At 41.0% G+C, this 15,642-nt stretch overlaps 12 non-coding genes across 12 annotated transcripts; all 12 read left to right on the plus strand.

The window, feature by feature from the left end:
* The first annotated feature begins 920 nt into the window (after positions 1 to 920).
* TRNAE-CUC (transfer RNA glutamic acid (anticodon CUC)) lies at positions 921 to 992 on the plus strand. Its single transcript has one exon. It is a non-coding gene; the product is annotated as a tRNA-Glu (tRNA).
* A 1,218-nt stretch (positions 993 to 2,210) lies between these two features.
* TRNAE-CUC (transfer RNA glutamic acid (anticodon CUC)) lies at positions 2,211 to 2,282 on the plus strand. Its single transcript has one exon. It is a non-coding gene; the product is annotated as a tRNA-Glu (tRNA).
* Positions 2,283 to 3,498: 1,216 nt separating this feature from the next.
* Positions 3,499 to 3,570, plus strand: TRNAE-CUC (transfer RNA glutamic acid (anticodon CUC)). Its single transcript has one exon. It is a non-coding gene; the product is annotated as a tRNA-Glu (tRNA).
* A 1,204-nt stretch (positions 3,571 to 4,774) lies between these two features.
* TRNAE-CUC (transfer RNA glutamic acid (anticodon CUC)) lies at positions 4,775 to 4,846 on the plus strand. The gene has a single exon. It is a non-coding gene; the product is annotated as a tRNA-Glu (tRNA).
* A 1,204-nt stretch (positions 4,847 to 6,050) lies between these two features.
* TRNAE-CUC (transfer RNA glutamic acid (anticodon CUC)) lies at positions 6,051 to 6,122 on the plus strand. The gene has a single exon. It is a non-coding gene; the product is annotated as a tRNA-Glu (tRNA).
* Positions 6,123 to 7,338: 1,216 nt separating this feature from the next.
* On the plus strand, positions 7,339 to 7,410 carry TRNAE-CUC (transfer RNA glutamic acid (anticodon CUC)). The gene has a single exon. It is a non-coding gene; the product is annotated as a tRNA-Glu (tRNA).
* A 1,204-nt stretch (positions 7,411 to 8,614) lies between these two features.
* TRNAE-CUC (transfer RNA glutamic acid (anticodon CUC)) lies at positions 8,615 to 8,686 on the plus strand. Its single transcript has one exon. It is a non-coding gene; the product is annotated as a tRNA-Glu (tRNA).
* A 1,216-nt stretch (positions 8,687 to 9,902) lies between these two features.
* TRNAE-CUC (transfer RNA glutamic acid (anticodon CUC)) lies at positions 9,903 to 9,974 on the plus strand. The gene has a single exon. It is a non-coding gene; the product is annotated as a tRNA-Glu (tRNA).
* A 1,217-nt stretch (positions 9,975 to 11,191) lies between these two features.
* On the plus strand, positions 11,192 to 11,263 carry TRNAE-CUC (transfer RNA glutamic acid (anticodon CUC)). The gene has a single exon. It is a non-coding gene; the product is annotated as a tRNA-Glu (tRNA).
* Positions 11,264 to 12,480: 1,217 nt separating this feature from the next.
* On the plus strand, positions 12,481 to 12,552 carry TRNAE-CUC (transfer RNA glutamic acid (anticodon CUC)). Its single transcript has one exon. It is a non-coding gene; the product is annotated as a tRNA-Glu (tRNA).
* Positions 12,553 to 13,771: 1,219 nt separating this feature from the next.
* TRNAE-CUC (transfer RNA glutamic acid (anticodon CUC)) lies at positions 13,772 to 13,843 on the plus strand. Its single transcript has one exon. It is a non-coding gene; the product is annotated as a tRNA-Glu (tRNA).
* A 1,217-nt stretch (positions 13,844 to 15,060) lies between these two features.
* TRNAE-CUC (transfer RNA glutamic acid (anticodon CUC)) lies at positions 15,061 to 15,132 on the plus strand. The gene has a single exon. It is a non-coding gene; the product is annotated as a tRNA-Glu (tRNA).
* The last annotated feature ends 510 nt before the right edge of the window (positions 15,133 to 15,642 follow it).

A 15,642-nucleotide genomic window follows, 5' to 3' on the forward strand; every position in this document is an offset into this window, starting at 1 on the left:
ATGCACCATCAACTCTCGAGCGAGCTCCCGGTGTTGGAGGTGCCAGGATAGCAGGACACGTGGAGGCACCTCCAACAGCTTCACTGGTAGTCTAGTGGTTAGGATTTGCCATTTCACCGCCGCGGCCTGGGTAAGAATCCCTGTCAAAGAACACTTTTTACGTAAATAAAAAAGTTAACTATTTTTTTACTTAAAACTTTCGTGACTGCAGGAATTCATATTCTTGGTTCGTTAGGTAAAGTCAAGTAAATAAAAAACAAAAAATAATAAAAAATGCATTTTAAAAAAATAAAAATAAAATAAATATAAAAATGCATTGAAAATTATGAAAGAAAAAAACCAACAATAAAAAGAGTTAAATACAATTAAAAATGCGAAGGTTTTTTGCTTTTATTATTTTCAATTAATTTTTAATTTTGTCTTCGTATGTTTTTATTGTATGGTTTTTTGCTTTTATGATTTTCCATTCATTTTTTATTTTTGTTGCTATGAAAAAATATTGTCCTTTGTATTTTGTTTGCTTTTTATTTCTATTTACGTGACTTTACCGAATTAATCAATAATATACATACTTTTAATTCAGGCATTCGTGGAACTGCTTTGAAAATGAAACCAAAATACTATTTCCCTCACGGGGATTCGATCCCGAGCGGGGGCGGAGGGAGCGCCAAAACCTAACCAGTTGCCACACCAGAGAAATTGGTGATTGTGCCTCCACGTGTCCTGCTGTCCCGCATTATCACCAGGATTTAACTTCTACTGCTGACCGAAGGTGTTCCTAGGCAGTCGCCATCTCTTATGGTATCACGATTCCACAGTCAATCCCGTGAACAGATTCCATTGATCCATCAACTCTCGAGCAAGCTCCCGGTGTTGGAGGTGCCAGGACAGCAGGACATGTGGAGACACCTTAACCAGCTTCCCTGGTGGTCTAGTGGTTAGGATTCGGCGCTCTCACTGCCGCGGCCCGGGTTCGATTCCCGGTCAGGGAACTCTTTTTTATAAGCAATAAAAAAAGTTATTTTCTTCTTTACGGAAAAGTGTAACTGCTTTAAAAAAGACACCAAGAGCCTCATTCCGTGACAGCGAACTGAATCCAGACCGCAGCACTGAGAGCTTCGAATTTTAATCACCAGACCACCAGGGAAGTTGTTAGATGTACCTCCACGTGTCCTGCTGTCCCGCATCATCATCAGGCTTGATCTTCGATTGCTGACTGAAGTGTTCCCCAGGCAGTCGCCATCTCTTATGGTCTCACGATTCCACGTAAATCTCGTGAACAGATTCCAATGCACCATCAACTCTCGAGCGAGCTCCCGGTGTTGGAGGTGCCAGGATAGCAGGACACGTGGAGGCACCTCCAACAGCTTCACTGGTAGTCTAGTGGTGAGGATTTGCCATTTCACCGCAGCGGCCTGGGTAAGAATCCCTGTCAAAGAACACTTTTTACGTAAATAAAAAAGTTAACTATTTTTTTACTTAAAACTTTCGTGACTGCAGGAATTCATATTCTTGGTTCGTTAGGTAAAGTCATGTAAATAAAAAAACAAAAAATAATAAAAAATGCATTTAAAAAGAATAAAAATAAAATAAATATAAAAATGCATTGAAAATTATGAAAGAAAAAAACCAACAATAAAAAGAGTTAAATACAATTAAAAATGCGAAGGTTTTTTGCTTTTATTATTTTCAATTAATTTTTAATTTTGTCTTCGTATGTTTTTATTGTATGGTTTTTTGCTTTTATGATTTTCCATTCATTTTTTATTTTTGTTGCTATGAAAAAATATTGTCCTTTGTATTTTGTTTGCTTTTTATTTCTATTTACGTGACTTTACCGAATTAATCAATAATATACATACTTTTAATTCAGGCATTCGTGGAACTGCTTTGAAAATGAAACCAAAATACTATTTCCCTCACGGGGATTCGATCCCGAGCGGGGGCGGAGGGAGCGCCAAAACCTAACCAGTTGCCACACCAGAGAAATTGGTGATTGTGCCTCCACGTGTCCTGCTGTCCCGCATTATCACCAGGCTTGAACTTCTACTGCTGACCGAAGGTGTTCCTAGGCAGTCGCCATCTCTTATGGTATCACGATTCCACAGTCAATCCCGTGAACAGATTCCATTGATCCATCAACTCTCGAGCGAGCTCCCGGTGTTGGAGGTGCCAGGACAGCAGGACATGTGGAGACACCTTAACCAGCTTCCCTGGTGGTCTAGTGGTTAGGATTCGGCGCTCTCACCGCCGCGGCCCGGGTTCGATTCCCGGTCAGGGAACTCTTTTTTATAAGCAATAAAAAAGTTATTTTCTTCTTTACGGAAAAGTGTAACTGCTTTAAAAAAGACACCAAGAGCCTCATTCCGTGACAGCGAACTGAATCCAGACCGCAGCACTGAGAGCTTCGAATTTTAATCACCAGACCACCAGGGAAGTTGTTAGATGTACCTCCACGTGTCCTGCTGTCCCGCATCATCATCAGGCTTGATCTTCGATTGCTGACTGAAGTGTTCCCCAGGCAGTCGCCATCTCTTATGGTCTCACGATTCCACGTAAATCTCGTGAACAGATTCCAATGCACCATCAACTCTCGAGCGAGCTCCCGGTGTTGGAGGTGCCAGGATAGCAGGACACGTGGAGGCACCTCCAACAGCTTCACTGGTAGTCTAGTGGTTAGGATTTGCCATTTCACCGCAGCGGCCTGGGTAAGAATCCCTGTCAAAGAACACTTTTTACGTAAATAAAAAAGTTAACTATTTTTTTACTTAAAACTTTCGTGACTGCAGGAATTCATATTCTTGGTTCGTTAGGTAAAGTCATGTAAATAAAAAACAAAAAATAATAAAAAATGCATTTAAAAAGAATAAAAATAAAATAAATATAAAAATGCATTGAAAATTATGAAAGAAAAAAACCAACAATAAAAAGAGTTAAATACAATTAAAAATGCGAAGGTTTTTTGCTTTTATTATTTTCAATTAATTTTTAATTTTGACTTCGTATGTTTTTATTGTATGGTTTTTTGCTTTTATGATTTTCCATTCATTTTTTATTTTTGTTGCTATGAAAAAATATTGTCCTTTGCATTTTGTTTGCTTTTTATTTCTATTTACGTGACTTTGCCGAATTAATCAATAATATACATACTTTTAATTCAGGCATTCGTGGAACTGCTTTGAAAATGAAACCAAAATACTATTTCCCTCACGGGGATTCGATCCCGAGCGGGGGCGGAGGGAGCGCCAAAACCTAACCAGTTGCCACACCAGAGAAATTGGTGATTGTGCCTCCACGTGTCCTGCTGTCCCGCATTATCACCAGGCTTGAACTTCTACTGCTGACCGAAGGTGTTCCTAGGCAGTCGCCATCTCTTATGGTATCACGATTCCACAGTCAATCCCGTGAACAGATTCCATTGATCCATCAACTCTCGAGCGAGCTCCCGGTGTTGGAGGTGCCAGGACAGCAGGACATGTGGAGACACCTTAACCAGCTTCCCTGGTGGTCTAGTGGTTAGGATTCGGCGCTCTCACCGCCGCGGCCCCGGTTCGATTCCCGGTCAGGGAACTCTTTTTTATAAGCAATAAAAAAAGTTATTTTCTTCTTTACGGAAAAGTGTAACTGCTTTAAAAAAGACACCAAGAGCCTCATTCCGTGACAGCGAACTGAATCCAGACCGCAGCACTGAGAGCTTCGAATTTTAATCACCAGACCACCAGGGAAGTTGTTAGATGTACCTCCACGTGTCCTGCTGTCCCGCATCATCATCAGGCTTGATCTTCGATTGCTGACTGAAGTGTTCCCCAGGCAGTCGCCATCTCTTATGGTCTCACGATTCCACGTAAATCTCGTGAACAGATTCCAATGCACCATCAACTCTCGAGCGAGCTCCCGGTGTTGGAGGTGCCAGGATAGCAGGACACGTGGAGGCACCTCCAACAGCTTCACTGGTAGTCTAGTGGTTAGGATTTGCCATTTCACCGCAGCGGCCTGGGTAAGAATCCCTGTCAAAGAACACTTTTTACGTAAATAAAAAACTTAACTATTTTTTTACTTAAAACTTTCGTGACTGCAGGAATTCATATTCTTGGTTCGTTAGGTAAAGTCATGTAAAAAAAAAAAAAATGCATTTAAAAAGAATAAAAATAAAATAAATATAAAAATGCATTGAAAATTATGAAAGAAAAAAACCAACAATAAAAAGAGTTAAATACAATTAAAAATGCGAAGGTTTTTTGCTTTTATTATTTTCAATTAATTTTTAATTTTGTCTTCGTATGTTTTTATTGTATGGTTTTTTGCTTTAATGATTTTCCATTCATTTTTTATTTTTGTTGCTATGAAAAAATATTGTCCTTTGTATTTTGTTTGCTTTTTATTTCTATTTACGTGACTTTACCGAATTAATCAATAATATACATACTTTTAATTCAGGCATTCGTGGAACTGCTTTGAAAATGAAACCAAAATACTATTTCCCTCACGGGGATTCGAGCCCGAGTGGGGGCGGAGGGAGCGCCAAAACCTAACCAGTTGCCACACCAGAGAAATTGGTGATTGTGCCTCCACGTGTCCTGCTGTCCCGCATTATCACCAGGCTTGAACTTCTACTGCTGACCGAAGGTGTTCCTAGGCAGTCGCCATCTCTTATGGTATCACGATTCCACAGTCAATCCCGTGAACAGATTCCATTGATCCATCAACTCTCGAGCGAGCTCCCGGTGTTGGAGGTGCCAGGACAGCAGGACATGTGGAGACACCTTAACCAGCTTCCCTGGTGGTCTAGTGGTTAGGATTCGGCGCTCTCACCGCCGCGGCCTGGGTTCGATTCCCGGTCAGGGAACTCTTTTTTATAAGCAATAAAAAAGTTATTTTCTTCTTTACGGAAAAGTGTAACTGCTTTAAAAAAGACACCAAGAGCCTCATTCCGTGACAGCGAACTGAATCCAGACCGCAGCACTGAGAGCTTCGAATTTTAATCACCAGACCACCAGGGAAGTTGTTAGATGTACCTCCACGTGTCCTGCTGTCCCGCATCATCATCAGGCTTGATCTTCGATTGCTGACTGAAGTGTTCCCCAGGCAGTCGCCATCTCTTATGGTCTCACGATTCCACGTAAATCTCGTGAACAGATTCCAATGCACCATCAACTCTCGAGCCAGCTCCCGATGTTGGAGGTGCCAGGATAACAGGACACGTGGAGGCACCTCCAACAGCTTCATTGGTAGTCTAGTGGTTAGGATTTGCCATTTCACCGCAGCGGCCTGGGTAAGAGTCCCTGTCAAAGAACACTTTTTACGTAAATAAAAAAAGTTAACTATTTTTTTGCTTAAAACTTTCGTGACTGCAGGAATTCATATTCTTGGTTCGTTAGGTAAAGTCATGTAAATAAAAAAAAAATGCATTTAAAAAGAATAAAAATAAAATAAATATAAAAATGCATTGAAAATTATGAAAGAAAAAAACCAACAATAAAAAGAGTTAAATACAATTAAAAATGCGAAGGTTTTTTGCTTTTATTATTTTCAATTAATTTTTAATTTTGTCTTCGTATGTTTTTATTGTATGGTTTTTTGCTTTAATGATTTTCCATTCATTTTTTATTTTTGTTGCTATGAAAAAATATTGTCCTTTGTATTTTGTTTGCTTTTTATTTCTATTTACGTGACTTTACCGAATTAATCAATAATATACATACTTTTAATTCAGGCATTCGTGGAACTGCTTTGAAAATGAAACCAAAATACTATTTCCCTCACGGGGATTCGAGCCCGAGTGGGGGCGGAGGGAGCGCCAAAACCTAACCAGTTGCCACACCAGAGAAATTGGTGATTGTGCCTCCACGTGTCCTGCTGTCCCGCATTATCACCAGGCTTGAACTTCTACTGCTGACCGAAGGTGTTCCTAGGCAGTCGCCATCTCTTATGGTATCACGATTCCACAGTCAATCCCGTGAACAGATTCCATTGATCCATCAACTCTCGAGCGAGCTCCCGGTGTTGGAGGTGCCAGGACAGCAGGACATGTGGAGACACATTAACCAGCTTCCCTGGTGGTCTAGTGGTTAGGATTCGGCGCTCTCACCGCCGCGGACTGGGTTCGATTCCCGGTCAGGGAACTCTTTTTTATAAGCAATAAAAAAGTTATTTTCTTCTTTACGGAAAAGTGTAACTGCTTTAAAAAAGACACCAAGAGCCTCATTCCGTGACAGCGAACTGAATCCAGACCGCAGCACTGAGAGCTTCGAATTTTAATCACCAGACCACCAGGGAAGTTGTTAGATGTACCTCCACGTGTCCTGCTGTCCCGCATCATCATCAGGCTTGATCTTCGATTGCTGACTGAAGTGTTCCCCAGGCAGTCGCCATCTCTTATGGTCTCACGATTCCACGTAAATCTCGTGAACAGATTCCAATGCACCATCAACTCTCGAGCGAGCTCCCGGTGTTGGAGGTGCCAGGATAGCAGGACACGTGGAGGCACCTCCAACAGCTTCACTGGTAGTCTAGTGGTTAGGATTTGCCATTTCACCGCAGCGGCCTGGGTAAGAATCCCTGTCAAAGAACACTTTTTACGTAAATAAAAAAGTTAACTATTTTTTTACTTAAAACTTTCGTGACTGCAGGAATTCATATTCTTGGTTCGTTAGGTAAAGTCATGTAAATAAAAAACAAAAAATAAGAAAAAATGCATTTAAAAAGAATAAAAATAAAATAAATATAAAAATGCATTGAAAATTATGAAAGAAAAAAACCAACAATAAAAAGAGTTAAATACAATTAAAAATGCGAAGGTTTTTTGCTTTTATTATTTTCAATTAATTTTTAATTTTGACTTCGTATGTTTTTATTGTATGGTTTTTTGCTTTTATGATTTTCCATTCATTTTTTATTTTTGTTTCTATGAAAAAATATTGTCCTTTGTATTTTGTTTGCTTTTTATTTCTATTTACGTGACTTTACCGAATTAATCAATAATATACATACTTTTAATTCAGGCATTCGTGGAACTGCTTTGAAAATGAAACCAAAATACTATTTCCCTCACGGGGATTCGATCCCGAGCGGGGGCGGAGGGAGCGCCAAAACCTAACCAGTTGCCACACCAGAGAAATTGGTGATTGTGCCTCCACGTGCCCTGCTGTCCCGCATTATCACCAGGCTTGAACTTCTACTGCTGACCGAAGGTGTTCCTAGGCAGTCGCCATCTCTTATGGTATCACGATTCCACAGTCAATCCCGTGAACAGATTCCATTGATCCATCAACTCTCGAGCGAGCTCCCGGTGTTGGAGGTGCCAGGACAGCAGGACATGTGGAGACACCTTAACCAGCTTCCCTGGTGGTCTAGTGGTTAGGATTCGGCGCTCTCACCGCCGCGGCCCGGGTTCGATTCCCGGTCAGGGAACTCTTTTTTATAAGCAATAAAAAAAGTTATTTTCTTCTTTACGGAAAAGTGTAACTGCTTTAAAAAAGACACCAAGAGCCTCATTCCGTGACAGCGAACTGAATCCAGACCGCAGCACTGAGAGCTTCGAATTTTAATCACCAGACCACCAGGGAAGTTGTTAGATGTACCTCCACGTGTCCTGATGTCCCGCATCATCATCAGGCTTGATCTTCGATTGCTGACTGAAGTGTTCCCCAGGCAGTCGCCATCTCTTATGGTCTCACGATTCCACGTAAATCTCGTGAACAGATTCCAATGCACCATCAACTCTCGAGCGAGCTCCCGGTGTTGGAGGTGCCAGGATAGCAGGACACGTGGAGGCACCTCCAACAGCTTCACTGGTAGTCTAGTGGTTAGGATTTGCCATTTCACCGCAGCGGCCTGGGTAAGAATCCCTGTCAAAGAACACTTTTTACGTAAATAAAAAACTTAACTATTTTTTTACTTAAAACTTTCGTGACTGCAGGAATTCATATTCTTGGTTCGTTAGGTAAAGTCATGTAAAAAAAAAAAAAATGCATTTAAAAAGAATAAAAATAAAATAAATATAAAAATGCATTGAAAATTATGAAAGAAAAAAACCAACAATAAAAAGAGTTAAATACAATTAAAAATGCGAAGGTTTTTTGCTTTTATTATTTTCAATTAATTTTTAATTTTGTCTTCGTATGTTTTTATTGTATGGTTTTTTGCTTTAATGATTTTCCATTCATTTTTTATTTTTGTTGCTATGAAAAAATATTGTCCTTTGTATTTTGTTTGCTTTTTATTTCTATTTACGTGACTTTACCGAATTAATCAATAATATACATACTTTTAATTCAGGCATTCGTGGAACTGCTTTGAAAATGAAACCAAAATACTATTTCCCTCACGGGGATTCGAGCCCGAGTGGGGGCGGAGGGAGCGCCAAAACCTAACCAGTTGCCACACCAGAGAAATTGGTGATTGTGCCTCCACGTGTCCTGCTGTCCCGCATTATCACCAGGCTTGAACTTCTACTGCTGACCGAAGGTGTTCCTAGGCAGTCGCCATCTCTTATGGTATCACGATTCCACAGTCAATCCCGTGAACAGATTCCATTGATCCATCAACTCTCGAGCGAGCTCCCGGTGTTGGAGGTGCCAGGACAGCAGGACATGTGGAGACACCTTAACCAGCTTCCCTGGTGGTCTAGTGGTTAGGATTCGGCGCTCTCACCGCCGCGGCCTGGGTTCGATTCCCGGTCAGGGAACTCTTTTTTATAAGCAATAAAAAAGTTATTTTCTTCTTTACGGAAAAGTGTAACTGCTTTAAAAAAGACACCAAGAGCCTCATTCCGTGACAGCGAACTGAATCCAGACCGCAGCACTGAGAGCTTCGAATTTTAATCACCAGACCACCAGGGAAGTTGTTAGATGTACCTCCACGTGTCCTGCTGTCCCGCATCATCATCAGGCTTGATCTTCGATTGCTGACTGAAGTGTTCCCCAGGCAGTCGCCATCTCTTATGGTCTCACGATTCCACGTAAATCTCGTGAACAGATTCCAATGCACCATCAACTCTCGAGCGAGCTCCCGGTGTTGGAGGTGCCAGGATAGCAGGACACGTGGAGGCACCTCCAACAGCTTCACTGGTAGTCTAGTGGTTAGGATTTGCCATTTCACCGCAGCGGCCTGGGTAAGAATCCCTGTCAAAGAACACTTTTTACGTAAATAAAAAAGTTAACTATTTTTTTACTTAAAACTTTCGTGACTGCAGGAATTCATATTCTTGGTTCGTTAGGTAAAGTCATGTAAATAAAAAACAAAAAATAAGAAAAAATGCATTTAAAAAGAATAAAAATAAAATAAATATAAAAATGCATTGAAAATTATGAAAGAAAAAAACCAACAATAAAAAGAGTTAAATACAATTAAAAATGCGAAGGTTTTTTGCTTTTATTATTTTCAATTAATTTTTAATTTTGACTTCGTATGTTTTTATTGTATGGTTTTTTGCTTTTATGATTTTCCATTCATTTTTTATTTTTGTTTCTATGAAAAAATATTGTCCTTTGTATTTTGTTTGCTTTTTATTTCTATTTACGTGACTTTACCGAATTAATCAATAATATACATACTTTTAATTCAGGCATTCGTGGAACTGCTTTGAAAATGAAACCAAAATACTATTTCCCTCACGGGGATTCGATCCCGAGCGGGGGCGGAGGGAGCGCCAAAACCTAACCAGTTGCCACACCAGAGAAATTGGTGATTGTGCCTCCACGTGTCCTGCTGTCCCGCATTATCACCAGGCTTGAACTTCTACTGCTGACCGAAGGTGTTCCTAGGCAGTCGCCATCTCTTATGGTATCACGATTCCACAGTCAATCCCGTGAACAGATTCCATTGATCCATCAACTCTCGAGCGAGCTCCCGGTGTTGGAGGTGCCAGGACAGCAGGACATGTGGAGACACCTTAACCAGCTTCCCTGGTGGTCTAGTGGTTAGGATTCGGCGCTCTCACCGCCGCGGCCCGGGTTCGATTCCCGGTCAGGGAACTCTTTTTTATAAGCAATAAAAAAAGTTATTTTCTTCTTTACGGAAAAGTGTAACTGCTTTAAAAAAGACACCAAGAGCCTCATTCCGTGACAGCGAACTGAATCCAGACCGCAGCACTGAGAGCTTCGAATTTTAATCACCAGACCACCAGGGAAGTTGTTAGATGTACCTCCACGTGTCCTGCTGTCCCGCATCATCATCAGGCTTGATCTTCGATTGCTGACTGAAGTGTTCCCCAGGCAGTCGCCATCTCTTATGGTCTCACGATTCCACGTAAATCTCGTGAACAGATTCCAATGCACCATCAACTCTCGAGCGAGCTCCCGGTGTTGGAGGTGCCAGGATAGCAGGACACGTGGAGGCACCTCCAACAGCTTCACTGGTAGTCTAGTGGTTAGGATTTGCCATTTCACCGCAGCGGCCTGGGTAAGAATCCCTGTCAAAGAACACTTTTTACGTAAATAAAAAACTTAACTATTTTTTTACTTAAAACTTTCGTGACTGCAGGAATTCATATTCTTGGTTCGTTAGGTAAAGTCATGTAAATAAAAAACAAAAAATAAAAAAAAATGCATTTAAAAAGAATAAAAATAAAATAAATATAAAAATGCATTGAAAATTATGAAAGAAAAAAACCAACAATAAAAAGAGTTAAATACAATTAAAAATGCGAAGGTTTTTTGCTTTTATTATTTTCAATTAATTTTTAATTTTGTCTTCGTATGTTTTTATTGTATGGTTTTTTGCTTTAATGATTTTCCATTCATTTTTTATTTTTGTTGCTATGAAAAAATATTGTCCTTTGTATTTTGTTTGCTTTTTATTTCTATTTACGTGACTTTACCGAATTAATCAATAATATACATACTTTTAATTCAGGCATTCGTGGAACTGCTTTGAAAATGAAACCAAAATACTATTTCCCTCACGGGGATTCGAGCCCGAGTGGGGGCGGAGGGAGCGCCAAAACCTAACCAGTTGCCACACCAGAGAAATTGGTGATTGTGCCTCCACGTGTCCTGCTGTCCCGCATTATCACCAGGCTTGAACTTCTACTGCTGACCGAAGGTGTTCCTAGGCAGTCGCCATCTCTTATGGTATCACGATTCCACAGTCAATCCCGTGAACAGATTCCATTGATCCATCAACTCTCGAGCGAGCTCCCGGTGTTGGAGGTGCCAGGACAGCAGGACATGTGGAGACACCTTAACCAGCTTCCCTGGTGGTCTAGTGGTCAGGATTCGGCGCTCTCACCGCCGCGGCCTGGGTTCGATTCCGGGTCAGGGAACTCTTTTTTATAAGCAATAAAAAAAGTTATTTTCTTCTTTACGGAAAAGTGTAACTGCTTTAAAAAAGACACCAAGAGCCTCATTCCGTGACAGGGAACTGAATCCAGACCGCAGCACTGAGAGCTTCGAATTTTAATCACCAGACCACCAGGGAAGTTGTTAGATGTACCTCCACGTGTCCTGCTGTCCCGCATCATCATCAGGCTTGATCTTCGATTGCTGACTGAAGTGTTCCCCAGGCAGTCGCCATCTCTTATGGTCTCACGATTCCACGTAAATCTCGTGAACAGATTCCAATGCACCATCAACTCTCGAGCGAGCTCCCGGTGTTGGAGGTGCCAGGATAGCAGGACACGTGGAGGCACCTCCAACAGCTTCACTGGTAGTCTAGTGGTTAGGATTTGCCATTTCACCGCCGCGGCCTGGGTAAGAATCCCTGTCAAAGAACACTTTTTACGTAAATAAAAAAGTTAACTATTTTTTTACTTAAAACTTTCGTGACTGCAGGAATTCATATTCTTGGTTCGTTAGGTAAAGTCAAGTAAATAAAAAACAAAAAATAATAAAAAATGCATTTAAAAAAAATAAAAATAAAATAAATATAAAAATGCATTGAAAATTATGAAAGAAAAAAACCAACAATAAAAAGAGTTAAATACAATTAAAAATGCGAAGGTTTTTTGCTTTTATTATTTTCAATTAATTTTTAATTTTGTCTTCGTATGTTTTTATTGTATGGTTTTTTGCTTTTATGATTTTCCATTCATTTTTTATTTTTGTTGCTATGAAAAAATATTGTCCTTTGTATTTTGTTTGCTTTTTATTTCTATTTACGTGACTTTACCGAATTAATCAATAATATACATACTTTTAATTCAGGCATTCGTGGAACTGCTTTGAAAATGAAACCAAAATACTATTTCCCTCACGGGGATTCGATCCCGAGCGGGGGCGGAGGGAGCGCCAAAACCTAACCAGTTGCCACACCAGAGAAATTGGTGGTTGTGCCTCCACGTGTCCTGCTGTCCCGCATTCTCACCAGGCTTGAACTTCTACTGCTGACCGAAGGTGTTCCTAGGCAGTCGCCATCTTTTATGGTATCACGATTCCACAGTCAATCCCGTGAACAGATTCCATTGATCCATCAACTCTCGAGCGAGCTCCCGGTGTTGGAGGTGCCAGGACAGCAGGACATGTGGAGACACCTTAACCAGCTTCCCTGGTGGTCTAGTGGTTAGGATTCGGCGCTCTCACCGCCGCGGCCCGGGTTCGATTCCCGGTCAGGGAACTCTTTTTTATAAGCAATAAAAAAAGTTATTTTCTTCTTTACGGAAAAGTGTAACTGCTTTTAAAAAGACACCAAGAGCCTCATTCCGTGACAGCGAACTGAATCCAGACCGCAGGCACTGAGAGCTTCGAATTTTAATCACCAGACCACCAGGGAAGTTGTTAGATGTACCTCCACGTGTCCTGCTGTCCCGCATCATCATCAGGCTTGATCTTCGATTGCTGACTGAAGTGTTCCCCAGGCAGTCGCCATCTCTTATGGTCTCACGATTCCACGTAAATCTCGTGAACAGATTCCAATGCACCATCAACTCTCGAGCGAGCTCCCGGTGTTGGAGGTGCCAGGATAGCAGGACACGTGGAGGCACCTCCAACAGCTTCACTGGTAGTCTAGTGGTTAGGATTTGCCATTTCACCGCCGCGGCCTGGGTAAGAATCCCTGTCAAAGAACACTTTTTACGTAAATAAAAAAGTTAACTATTTTTTTACTTAAAACTTTCGTGACTGCAGGAATTCATATTCTTGGTTCGTTAGGTAAAGTCATGTAAATAAAAAACAAAAAATAATAAAAAATGCATTTAAAAAGAATAAAAATAAAATAAATATAAAAATGCATTGAAAATTATGAAAGAAAAAAACCAACAATAAAAAGAGTTAAATACAATTAAAAATGCGAAGGTTTTTTGCTTTTATTATTTTCAATTAATTTTTAATTTTGTCTTCGTATGTTTTTATTGTATGGTTTTTTGCTTTAATGATTTTCCATTCATTTTTTATTTTTGTTGCTATGAAAAAATATTGTCCTTTGTATTTTGTTTGCTTTTTATTTCTATTTACGTGACTTTACCGAATTAATCAATAATATACATACTTTTAATTCAGGCATTCGTGGAACTGCTTTGAAAATGAAACCAAAATACTATTTCCCTCACGGGGGATTCGAGCCCGAGTGGGGGCGGAGAGAGCGCCAAAACCTAACCAGTTGACACACCAGAGAAATTGGTGATTGTGCCTCCACGTGTCCTGCTGTCCCGCATTATCACCAGGCTTGAACTTCTACTGCTGACCGAAGGTGTTCCTAGGCAGTCGCCATCTCTTATGGTATCACGATTCCACAGTCAATCCCGTGAACAGATTCCATTGATCCATCAACTCTCGAGCGAGCTCCCGGTGTTGGAGGTGCCAGGACAGCAGGACATGTGGAGACACCTTAACCAGCTTCCCTGGTGGTCTAGTGGTCAGGATTCGGCGCTCTCACCGCCGCGGCCCGGGTTCGATTCCCGGTCAGGGAACTCTTTTTTATAAGCAATAAAAAAAGTTATTTTCTTCTTTACGGAAAAGTGTAACTGCTTTAAAAAAGCCACCAAGAGCCTCATTCCGTGACAGGGAACTGAATCCAGACCGCAGCACTGAGAGCTTCGAATTTTAATCACCAGACCACCAGGGAAGTTGTTAGATGTACCTCCACGTGTCCTGCTGTCCCGCATCATCATCAGGCTTGATCTTCGATTGCTGACTGAAGTGTTCCCCAGGCAGTCGCCATCTCTTATGGTCTCACGATTCCACGTAAATCTCGTGAACAGATTCCAATGCACCATCAACTCTCGAGCGAGCTCCCGGTGTTGGAGGTGCCAGGATAGCAGGACACGTGGAGGCACCTCCAACAGCTTCACTGGTAGTCTAGTGGTTAGGATTTGCCATTTCACCGCCGCGGCCTGGGTAAGAATCCCTGTCAAAGAACACTTTTTACGTAAATAAAAAAGTTAACTATTTTTTTACTTAAAACTTTCGTGACTGCAGGAATTCATATTCTTGGTTCGTTAGGTAAAGTCAAGTAAATAAAAAACAAAAAATAATAAAAAATGCATTTCAAAAAAATAAAAATAAAATAAATATAAAAATGCATTGAAAATTATGAAAGAAAAAAACCAACAATAAAAACAGTTAAATACAATTAAAAATGCGAAGGTTTTTTGCTTTTATTATTTTCAATTAATTTTTAATTTTGTCTTCGTATGTTTTTATTGTATGGTTTTTTGCTTTTATGATTTTCCATTCATTTTTTATTTTTGTTGCTATGAAAAAATATTGTCCTTTGTATTTTGTTTGCTTTTTATTTCTATTTACGTGACTTTACCGAATTAATCAATAATATACATACTTTTAATTCAGGCATTCGTGGAACTGCTTTGAAAATGAAACCAAAATACTATTTCCCTCACGGGGATTCGATCCCGAGCGGGGGCGGAGGGAGCGCCAAAACCTAACCAGTTGCCACACCAGAGAAATTGGTGATTGTGCCTCCACGTGTCCTGCTGTCCCGCATTATCACCAGGCTTGAACTTCTACTGCTGCCCGAAGGTGTTCCTAGGCAGTCGCCATCTCTTATGGTATCACGATTCCACAGTCAATCCCGTGAACAGATTCCATTGATCCATCAACTCTCGAGCGAGCTCCCGGTGTTGGAGGTGCCAGGACAGCAGGACATGTGGAGACACCTTAACCAGCTTCCCTGGTGGTCTAGTGGTTAGGATTCGGCGCTCTCACCGCCGCGGCCCGGGTGCGATTCCCGGTCAGGGAACTCTTTTTTATAAGCAATAAAAAAAGTTATTTTCTTCTTTACGGAAAAGTGTAACTGCTTTAAAAAAGACACCAAGAGCCTCATTCCGTGACAGCGAACTGAATCCAGACCGCAGCACTGAGAGCTTCGAATTTTAATCACCAGACCACCAGGGAAGTTGTTAGATGTACCTCCACGTGTCCTGCTGTCCCGCATCATCATCAGGCTTGATCTTCGATTGCTGACTGAAGTGTTCCCCAGGCAGTCGCCATCTCTTATGGTCTCACGATTCCACGTAAATCTCGTGAACAGATGCCAATGCACCATCAACTCTAGAGCGAGCTCCCGGTGTTGGAGGTGCCAGGATAGCAGGACACGTGGAGGCACCTCCAACAGCTTCACTGGTAGTCTAGTGGTTAGGATTTGCCATTTCACCGCAGCGGCCTGGGTAAGAATCCCTGTCAAAGAACACTTTTTACGTAAATAAAAAAGTTAACAATTTTTTTACTTAAAACTTTCGTGACTGCAGGA

Source organism: Lampetra fluviatilis, chromosome 14 (genome assembly GCF_964198595.1).
Source record: "Lampetra fluviatilis chromosome 14, kcLamFluv1.1, whole genome shotgun sequence".
NCBI lineage: Eukaryota > Metazoa > Chordata > Hyperoartia > Petromyzontiformes > Petromyzontidae > Lampetra > Lampetra fluviatilis.